The sequence below is a fragment of the Anolis carolinensis genome, chromosome 4, assembly GCF_035594765.1.
Source record: "Anolis carolinensis isolate JA03-04 chromosome 4, rAnoCar3.1.pri, whole genome shotgun sequence".
In the NCBI taxonomy this organism is placed as follows: Eukaryota; Metazoa; Chordata; class Lepidosauria; order Squamata; family Dactyloidae; genus Anolis; species Anolis carolinensis.
Genome location: NC_085844.1, coordinates 11,203,306 through 11,214,809, shown reverse-complemented (window position 1 = coordinate 11,214,809; position 11,504 = coordinate 11,203,306). Strand labels below are relative to the sequence as shown.

At 39.3% G+C, this 11,504-nt stretch overlaps 1 long non-coding RNA gene across 1 annotated transcript in view; it reads left to right on the top strand.

Moving 5' to 3' along the window:
- The first annotated feature begins 350 nt into the window (after window positions 1-350).
- The window catches only part of LOC134298777 (uncharacterized), a 33,315-nt gene continuing 22,161 nt past the window's right edge, over window positions 351-11,504 (top strand). The window contains exon 1 of the long non-coding RNA XR_010005858.1: window positions 351-458. This is a non-coding gene — a long non-coding RNA (uncharacterized LOC134298777). The remainder of the gene's footprint in view (window positions 459-11,504) is intronic.

Here is an 11,504-nt window from a genome sequence, read left to right as displayed (position 1 = left end):
GGAGAGGAGGTTCAAAGGAGCCCTCAGCTATGTTCTGGCTACATCTATATTTACCCAAATAATCTGGACTGTTATTCTCTGAAACAGCCCCGATGCATCATGGGAGTGTTTCAGGACCACTTTTATTAGTCAGATGACCGGTCAGGCAAAAATACTTTGGGGATGCCATTGCTGCTGCTAAAATCATAGAATCATAGAATCATAGAATCATAGAATCATAGAATAGTAGAGTTGGAAGAGACCTCATGGGCCATCCAGTCCAACCCACTACCAAGAAGCATCATCCGTACAAAGCCTTGCTGGTGATGTCACTTCTGTTGTGACCTCATCAGAATTGACATCACCAGAAAACATCTGCAAGAGAGAAGCTTTCAGCTGTTGTTGTAGTGGTGAGTTTATTGGATGTATGTATACTGAATCCAGCTGTACGTCATGTAGATTCTGACAGCAGTTGCAAGGTGAGCCTGTTTTATTTGGCCCATGTAGACATGGCCCTTGTCATCATTGTCTCCATAGTTCCTCCTCTCAATCTCCACTGGTGAGGCAATATTTAGGGTGTAGAAGTTGAGGGAGGATAGGCAGGCACCTTCATTCCACCTGTTGGAACCTTATCCTTCTTGAAGGTCTCTTCAGGATTAAACTAGGAAGAGCTTCATCCTGGATCAATGTGGCAACTTTAGAAACAGTTTAATGTATATGTCTTTCTCAATACTGGGTAGTGTAATAGAATGGAGAATTTGAGGTATTTTGTCCTGAGGTGATGAGGGGGGATTCTCTAGTGTAAAGGGTAACAAGTTGTGGGTGTGATTGTCAGACTGAAAACTGGATAAATCTCCTTTACCTTTAATGGTTTTGTGTTGAGAGACAGCATGTTGTAGCCGTTTGCATATTTCAGTATCAGATTACTGCTCTGGCAACCAGGGTTTTAATCCCCACTTGATCATGAAAACCAGTGTGCCAATGCTGTGCAAGTCTCTCAGCCATGGAAAACTCAGTGATAGGTTCACCTTAGGGTCACCATATCATTTCATCAATGTCATGTCATCTTAGATGCTTGTATATGACAACAGACATTTTAAGACTATCCACTGGGCTTTGGTTCACATTATACACAATAGAATCATAAAATTATATAGAATCATAGAATCATAGAGTTGGAAGAGACCACATGGGCCATCTAGTCCAACCCCCTGCTATGAGGGAAAAGCACAATCAAAGTACTCCGACATATAATATGGGGAAACAAAGACTTGTCTTTTGGATTTTTAAAAACAAATATTTTCAAACCATGAATGATTGAATCCTTGAAAACACAAGCCAAGCATTTTTTGCCAATGGTATATGCAAAAAAATGCTCAAATGCCTTTCATTAGGAACAACAGTGATGCTGCTGAATGACAGTAGCAATTGCATTTCCTGAAACGCATGTAAACAGATGGGTTTTCAATGGAAACCCCAAATCAACAGAAATATTTTTAGAAGGTAAATTCCATCCATATGAATCCTATGTCTAGTTTCTGTTAATGATCAATTTGACAAAACATGCACTTTGTATAGTCAATTAGATGCCCCCATAAAAGGAATTGTACATCCAGTCTAATCCAGGTACATGCTAGGGCAGATCTGTTCATTAACTGGTTCACCTCCCCATAAATCCAGCATTCAAAGTCACCTTGCTAAGTTTGACTTGAGAGGACTTGACTACCCAAGGTTGTTCAATGTAAAACAACTTCTGGGCTCCTTAGACTGTGACCTTTTCTAGGAATGTATCCACTTTATTGTAATGGCAAGTGGCACTCAATGTCCCTTGATCTGTCTGAATGGGAACTTCTTTGAAATTTTATGAGCTTATCTCTGAGCCATAAGTGAAAAATACAAAGCGTAACAGCTTGTTACGAGGGAATCCGCTAAAGCATATCTTAAGGAATACTTGATAAAATGTAGCATGGCCATTATTCCTTTCCAAGGCATTAATCTCCGGAGAAAATTTAGGGTGATGTTTATTTTCCCTTCTCATACCAAAAAAAACCCCTATAATAATAAAAATAGCAAGAAACCCAACATTTATATTTTTGTTACCTATTGAGCAATGGGGATAAATGGGGAGCAGTCTTTTTCTGAATGTCAACACAACTTTCTATTGTAATAATTTAGACTGGAGAAAATGAGATCTATTACCAAGCCTTTGAGCAACTGACAAGCCTGAAAGTGAACTGTTTGTCTCTTTTTGGAGTAATCTACAGATGCCAAACCAGTTTCCATATGACAGCAGCCACACACAGAGGCACACATCAAGCCACTGATGCTTCTGAAGTTCTATAAATCTGAGCACAACTCCTTCCTCTACAGAAATATAACTCAATCGATAGCAGTGATTAAATTCCCAGTGGGAGACCAGGGTTGAGGAGCATGAATGAAATAAGGAAGCAGCAAGTAGGTTGACTTGGTATGCTTTTTAATAGGTTATGAACTGTAATTTGTATGAAAGACATTGATACATCTGTAGAAGCAAGCAGACTACTTTTCTCCATCTGTTCATGATCTTTATAAATATGGTGAGTCTGCAGTGCTTCACTTAGAGATTAGATTACAAATAAGGAGACCTGCAAACCGGGGCTGAGATCCTCTATTGAAGTTGAGTAGTATAGAGTTCTACCTGTGGAGTTACACATTGATTGTGCTACCTGAGCCTTGTGTTGAATTACAAAATTGCATAATTAAATAGGTAACAGGCAACTGGATATAGAGTTCCTTCTGCAACCAACCATCTAGAAATTGAAAATATAATGGGACTTGAGCATCCATGGATTGTGCTTTCTACAAAAGGTCCTGGAATATCTCCAGTGGATACCAAGGTCCCACTTACACACCATTTAAACATTTCCTTCATATTTTGGCCCCCATTGGCTCAAAAAGGCAAACAGGGAGAAAAAAGACAGTTACAGCTTTACAACCAGAGCTCCTTTTGGCTGATCATTCTAAGTATAAAGATTAGCACTATGTGAGGAAGTGATGCAGATCAAAGTGATGTCCCCAACATACCCACAATGACACATCACAGTCCCCAGATTCATTGCTTCCATGTTTTTGGATAAGTGTACTGCCTGAAAATACTTCAATTGAAATTCAAAACACTTTTAGCTGCCTAAAAATGGAAATCCCATGTCTGTTTGAAAAGTACTCATTTGACATGAATTGAAGACTGGTCTGAGGAGGGTATAAAATTATGTCCTATCATGGCAAGTATTTCCATTTGTGGATGGAGAGTTCGAAAACCATGCTACCAGCTGTACATGATAATGTCCTCAATGTGTTTTTTTCCCCATTTGGAGAAATTTAGACTGCATTTATCTCTTAAAATTAACATACTACCCGCAAGCATGTGCATGCTACCCCTAACTATAAGTCAGCCCTGTACATTTGTAGGTTTAACTCTTGTGAATTTGATTATTCATTGATTTGATTAATATGAAATCTCTAGTTCTCCAGTACAATTCTATCATCAACATCCAGTGGAAGTAGGCCATAGAGATGAATTAGAGGACCTAGAGATTTATTATTGTTGTTGTTATTGTTGCCATTGTTACTCGTGGTTTTTTTCACATTCCTAGAAATCCTGCCCCTGATCTCAGCAAATGTGGATAGCTGACTGTATAAATACTTGAACTTCTAAGGATATACCATGGTTCTGAGGAAACCACAGAACCTCATACTGGAATAAATATGTTATCTGTTGTTTTGCTGCCACTCACTGAAAGTGAATCTAACATTTCATACTGGTAGTTGTAGAACATTGTTTACACTTTAATTATCATTGGCTTCATCCTATGGGAACCTAGGATTTGCAGTTTGATGATGGACTGCCAAGAGCACAAGTCAATTCTCTTGAACTACAGCACCAAATATCTCTAGAAGTATCTTAACAAATACCAGATTCCTGAATTCAATAGCTCTACAGTGAAAGGTTAAGGCATTTTGACTCCAATTTATCTGCTTTGGCTCCATGCTATAGGATCTTGGAATGTATAATTTAATGGGACACCAGCACTCTTTGGCAGAAAAAAACTGAAGAGTTTGTGAAACCTTAGCTCCCACAATTCCATATCATTGAGTCATGGCAGTTCAAGTGGTGTCAAATTGTATTAATTCTGCAGTATAGATGCACCCCCAAAATATATACAGCTGTCAGTTTAATCCAGCCTTAAAAATGATGTCCATTTTCAGCACTGAGCAAATCAGAAAAGGAAAGAGCCCGTCACTCTTCTTCTTATATATTCACAGAATTCTACTCCATTCGGAAAGAATGCATCAAATTTCACTCTATTCTAAAAGAGCTTTGAATTTCTGTATTTAAGCAATAGCACTGTCATTTCCCAAAATAGCCCTTTCTCCCAGGAGACAGCGATGGCACCTAATCTTACACTGATTTATGAGAGATTTATGCAGAAACATACTTTGGAATACTTCTTGAATAATTCTGTGTACAATTACTAGGCTTCTGGTTTTTACAACCTTTAGCAGAGATTGATTTTTGGTCATTCCCATCTCTCTTGGATTTTAAGGCTGAGCCATGATGTAAACAGACTATGACCTGACTGAATATTTATCTGTATGCCATGCTACATCCTTGGACTGAATAATTCCTAACCACCAAAGAAGCCTCCGGGGTTTTGTTTAGTAAATCACTTAATGGGGAGGTTACAATAAGTGTGTCGGGGTTAAACGACAGTTATTATTGAGTAAATATAGACAATACTTCCTGGAGAAACTTTAATTGGGTATAAGAGAAACATGCTGTCAAGAGGCATTGCATCGGGGATTGGAGGAGGGAAGTGTTTTTCTCTGTTTGTAATGTAAAATTTGTAAAGCATATTAGGAAAAGGCTTTGCTTGGTGTTAACTATTCAGGTGACGTGGTGCTCATGAAAAGTTGGGCCTGAATTCAAACCTATGGGATATTTTGCAGCTCCCAAGGGTGGAGCTGGACTATGGGGTGGAAACAGTGACACTGATGACTTTCATTCCAGTGGGGCAGAGAATCAATTTTAGGTTTGAGATGTTTTAAAGAGCTCCAAGATTCTGATCCTGTTTGGAGGGTAGAATCCAGCATATAGGGATCCATCTAAACGGGCCATATCAATTGATTCCAGGGTGAATTGACTCCTTTGTAACCAAAAACACAAAGGTCCCATTGACTGTAATGCAGAACATGGCTACGTAATGTGTCCCATGTTAAAAGAAGTCACAGGATATTCTGGATGAGTGCAAATAGCTTTTCCACTTCAATCACCCTTCCCTTGTCTCATCCTTTTTTCTTGCTCTGGTTTCCATCAGTCCAGATACCAAAGCGTTAACAGTGCCATTTTTTGCTCAGTGGGCACCACAAAATCAAGAATGACAGGGAAAAGGTAAGGGTTGTGGCCCAGAGGCACCAAACCACTCCCAGTGCCTCTGGGATGTGTGGATGCCATTAAGTCTCAAGGCTATCTTAGGAGTTTGCATTGCAATACAAACACCATCCATCCCTTGAGTCATTTTGATGGCTAGACAAGCAAACCATGTTAGTGCTGATCCAGAGTAACCCACTCCAGATTGGCATCACTGTTTGTGACCCATGTAGGTGGGCCCTTGGATAGCTCCTCTGAGGCTAAACTAATATAAGAGTGGGTTCACTACTCTACTGATACAGGAGGCATGCTTAAATGGAATGTGACAACCATAGGAGATCCCTATAATGTGTAAAAATGTTAATAACATACACACATCTCAAAAATTTGGGTTGGGATCATGTTTTTGAAACCACTCATGCCACCCCAATATTAAAATAATTCTGTTGGTTGCCCCTTAGTTTCCATATAATGTCCAACATATTAGATGTTATTTTTTAAATCGTACATAGTTTGGGTCCAGGTCACTTATTGGGTCACCTTCACCTGTTTAATCTTCCTCATGTGCTCAAGTCCTCTGAGGAACATTGACTCTAATTAACCAAGCTTAGGGATGTATCTACACTGTAGAATTAATGGAGTTTGACATCACTTTAATTGGCATACTTTTATACTATGGAAACTTGGGAGTTGTTGTCTGGTGAGGCACCAGGACCTTTTGGCAAGGGGACTCAAAACCTCATAAAATGGCAATTCCCAGAATTCTACAGCACTGAGACATGACAGTTAAAGCACTGCCAAAATGCACCAATTTTAGCTGCACCCTTGGTCTACAAAAGTTTATGCCAACTGCTTGTTTCTATCAGTCTCTAAGGTCTTCAACTCCCAGACATCCTAACAGCTGGTAAACTAGCTGGGATTTCTGGGAGTTGCAGGCCAAAAACATCTGGGGACACCAGGTTGAGAACCACTGTCTTGCAAGTTCCCTTTACATACAGATCCATGATGTCACATCTTCTATTTGGACCCTGAATTGCAGGTTTGGTCAGATCACAAGGCTGTTACTTAATAGTATTTATATACATACTAATACTTGGAGGCACATCTGGTTTTGCATTCATAATTATAATTCTGATTGTGGTCTACTTGTAGGCTCTTGGCTGACCAAGAAAACAAAAGTCTGCACAAGACATTGCATTAGACAGGTGCAAAAAAGGTTTTTCCTTTGTTCTTATGTATCAACAAATCCAGTGTTAATTGATTCAGATATTCAGCCAATTTCACAGACTTGTTTTGAATAAGAATGTCAGCAGAGCTGATCAGATGGTAAAAAAAATTACTAGTAATGAAAATCATGGCTAATCTTCTTTGGTGGCAGTAAATCTATGCCCAGAACTATATCCCTTACTAAGGAAATAAACCGTATTGAAGAAAATATGAGTAAAGTCGGGGTAGATTTCCACCATAACATTTTTATGTCTCCCTGTGTGTTAAATTCCCTCATAAACTTGTTATGCTGAACAGCAGAGTGCAGTAGATTAGAAGTGTGCTGACCACACTTAATAGATGAATTGACTATACAGTATTAGTTACATGCTTTCTAGGAGTTACATGCTTTCTAGAAGTAGCCAAACTGCAGTAAGTTTCCAACTCTAAGGAACTCTATCTATATTTGTCATTTAAGATCTTTCTACAGAATTCCTTTAATCAAAAAAGCATATCTTCTATGAAGTCTCTTTAATTGCAAGAAGTACAAGGATAAGTTGTCTTAACAGTGTCAAATATTACAACAACTTACTACAAAATGGAAGATCAAGAGCAAATTTAGGAATGCAGACCTTTTCTTTAAAAAATCACCATACCTCACCTCCAATTAAATTTACTTTGATTGACCATTTGTAATAAATGACATATGTAAGGCTACTGTCAATAATCTTATGTATGTGGTGGTGCCTTATTTGTATATGTAAGTCATTGATAGTTATTTCATTTTCAGTAAATGTTAAACACAACTGTGTAGATGTGGTCCATATGGCAACTGTTGGTTACATGAACAGATTGTATGAAAATTAATTGGCTTTCAAGTGAGATGAGTCAGGTAAATATGGAAGAAGCCATTCACATCTGCTGTTTATAACATGTGTCCTTTCAATTTTAGTGAGCCATAGAGTAAGCTAGTCTATTGACCATCAGTTATAGTCTCCATAAATGAGATAGAATCTTTGCATCCACAAATACCCAATATTCATTCCAATATAAAATCAATACATTGTAATGTGTCTGACAAAAAAAAGAGGATAACCTTTGTTACCTGAATGTGATCACATAACCTGAATGGGTATATATTCGTACCATAAACCTTGTGAATACTAGTCCATGACTAATATCTACAAACGTTTCTGCTAGAATTTTTATCTAGGTCAAAATAATGGTTGCTGCTATGAGTTCAGTTCAGTTGCTGCTATGAGTCCATGTGATTCTCAGCATACCTGCTGCATCCAGCTGTTACTCCAGCAAACACAGTATTTATCCTGAAGCTTCCTGAAAGCTCCAGAGTGATCCCACTATTTTGAAGAGATGGACAATTGATCCATAGCTGGAATTGTGGAGAATTTTGGAGATGGAGACAGCTGGAACTAGCCCAATCCACTGTCCACACCATCAATAGACCCACTGCTTAATCACTACCATAAAGTAGCTCTCTATCACAGGTTTGCTGGTGATGTGATGCTGAATTTCTGTCAGGCACTGAGACACATTACGAGAAATATGACATCATCAGCAATCCCCTGGAAGAGATCTATTTCCAGATTGTGATCCAACAGTAGTGGCCCTGATGCAGCTGGCTATGGTTGCTCATGGAGATATGTCGGAGCAGCCAAAAACTCTTTAAATTGGGGTTTTCCATTAAGTGTAGACATAGCCTTGGTCTTAAAGGTGTTACAGAATTATTTTATACTTTTTAAATATGAAAATATACCAACATACTTACGCCTCTAACTATTCCTGGGTATTAGGCTTGATCGATCCACGAAAAATTTGATTCTAAACTCGTTTCAAAACTAGAGGGGGGCAGCTTTTCGTTTCTGATGGTATTTCCGAATTTGGCCCCCCCAAAAATTCGAAATTAACGAAAATTCGTTATTTTCTAAATTAATTCGTTAATGGCGGACGCGCATGCGCAATTCCCAAAAACAGCACAGAGGGAGAGGACTTTACAGGACTCTCCCACCCTCATTTTTTGAGTGATCTTCTTCCAACTTGGTACAGTGGTAGAACACATTTAACACTGATAGCTCACCAAAATTTGGAACGTTTCCCTTATCCTCTGATTTTTGGCGAATTTTTATAGCTTTTATAATAAACCATTTTTTAATAATTGCAGAAATCTGTTCCTGGTTTGAAAGTCTTATTTCCTGTTAAATTGGGTTGTCTTTACTGTGAAAGTCATTGTTCTACTTCAGAAACTTTGTTTTTGTGGCTGAAACTTTGTTAAATTGGTGTGTGTGTGATATATACTGTGTATATAGTCCCTGCATAATGTGTGTGTGTGTGTGTGTGTGTATAGGTAAAGGTAAAGGTATCCCTTGACGTTAAGTTCAGTCATGTCTGACTCTGGGGGTTGGTGCTCATCTCCATTTCTAAGCCCAAGAGCCAGTGTTGTCCATAGACACCTCCAAGGTCATGTGGCCGGCATGACTACAGGGAGTGCCATTACCTTCCCGCCAGAGCGGTACCTATTGATCTACTCACATTGGCATGTTTTCAAACTGCTAGGTTGGCAGAAGCTGGAGCTAACAGCGGGCACTCACTCTGCTCCCGGGATTTGAACCTGGGACCTTTCGGTCTGCAAGTTCAGCAGCTCAGTGCTTTAACACACTTCGCCATCGGGGCTCATGTATATATAATATACATACACATACACACAATGTGGAGAATATGTGGAAAGGTATATAGATAAGTTGGGAGCCACAGCGAAGGCATCTTCCTGGGAGCAAGGTCTAATAATAATAATAATAATAATAATAATAATAATAATAATAATAATAATAATAATAAATCCCTTACAATATCCAAGATGGCTCACTGCTACAGAATCTTGGGAGGTTTAGTTTGATATGGTACCATTATTGGCAGAGAAAGCCAAGCTGTAGGAGTTGAAATCCAATCATTTATCCTCCCTATAGAATCAATTTTATATGCATTTTTAGCTACAGAAAAGCTAAAATCAGGACAGTAAAAGAACAACACCCAGAAAATGGGAATTCCAGACAGGAAACAATCAGGGCCAGCTAATACCTCCCAACAAAGGATTCCCCCAGGTAGGAAGCAGCCAGGCTTTGAAGCTGCAAGGCTATTCAATGCTAATCAAGGTGACCAATTGCAACATTCACACTTGCCTCCCACAGACAAGAGTTCTTTCTCCCACCCTGGACCTTCCACAGATATATAAACCCCACTTGCCTAGCTTCGCACAGACGTCAAAACCTCTGAGTATCAGGCCTGAGCTGAGGCGAGGCGGCGGCGGCCATTTCCCCCCTCCGTCTTCCTCCTCCTCCTCGGCCTCCTTCCCCCTCGCCCCCTCCCATTGGCTGAGCCCGTGACGCCCCTTTTGCTGAGGGGCAAAAGGAAAGGGCCTGAATGGTGGGAGTTTGGGTGATTTGCAAAAGCTTTTTTTCCTAACGAAAAAAACGACGACATAACGAAAAATGGCCTCTCGCGATTCGAAACCGCGATATCCAGACGTGTGGACAACCAATGCTTCAAAATTGCTTCAAAACAAACAAAAATAACGAATTAATAACGGTTAACGGGGAAAACGAATTATTTGAGCAAGCCTACTGGGTATACACCTGTGTGGGCAAGTGTCCACTTAAGTAAGCTCAATGGAACCTTTGATGCTAATGAAAGGAAGGAACTTGGTTTTGAAATATATATTTTTTGCTGCCAATAAACAAAAAGAAAGACGAAATGATCTATTCAGCAACTAGACCTTTATCTCTGAAATTAAAGTTGATTTTTGAGTCACTGAAAGTGACAGGTCAAAGATCAACAGGCCTTAAGTGCTATATAGATGAAAGAATTATATGAGGCTATCTATTGTGTCTTTCTTACAACAGTAATAGCTGCCATATCTTTCCACCTGACGGCTAGACTCTCAATGCATTTCTGAGTTGACAGCGAACAAGTGAGAGGTCAAATTGAAGTGGAACAGGTATATATCCGGTGCCTCATGATTTATCAGGCCCTTGCAAAGATGTAATTGTTTTTCCCATCTTGTAATAACAGTAATTTGATCACACAGTCAGCCTAGTGCCGTTGGTTGGGAATCAGCCAGCGCAGGGTCGCACACAGGCAACTTATGCAATTTCATTAACCTCAGGTCACTCACTTCTTCAATTGTAGTTACTTGCAAACCTATTCAAAATGAAGATGACAAGCCTAAGATCATGCCAAAACCAAGTGGACAAGACCTCACTGGCAAGGTACCATTTGCTTGCTGAGGATAAAACTAGAGCCAATTCGGGTCTCTAGGTTTGGCTTGTCAAAACTAGTGTGTGTTTCTTGTCATTTGAATTAACAGTAGAAGTTGCTACAATTATAGTTTTTTGTTCTTTGTACATTGATCTATTATTTATGCTCAAAGATATGTGATATATCTTATGCATAACAATTTTTCACATTGTGCTTCCACTGACTATGATAAAAAAAAAGCAGGGGTGGCTGTGTTGGCTGTAAGAATAAATTCCAAATACAGTTGGTCCTCTCCCCTTGCCAGTTTAACTTTTGCAGATTTGATTAATATCTTCCCTCTAGGAATCTCTACATCCTCCAGCACAATTCTATGGTCAATCAAATAATATTTAATCATGGCATGTGTTACTGTTATCAGATATGGAGGAATTATCAAGATTGTTAATAAGTTGTCTGCAATAGATTTCTTTAACTATTGTGAAATTTAGATAATGCTGAGGATTATACTGACATTTCACCCTCCACGGAGGAGCCTTTGCAGCTGCAGGTGCCCGAAGATATTGGCTCTGGAGACTTGCTAATTGGTGAAGATTCTTCTATCCTCCCTTGCAGATAGAGCCAGATGTTGCAGGGATGCCTGGGA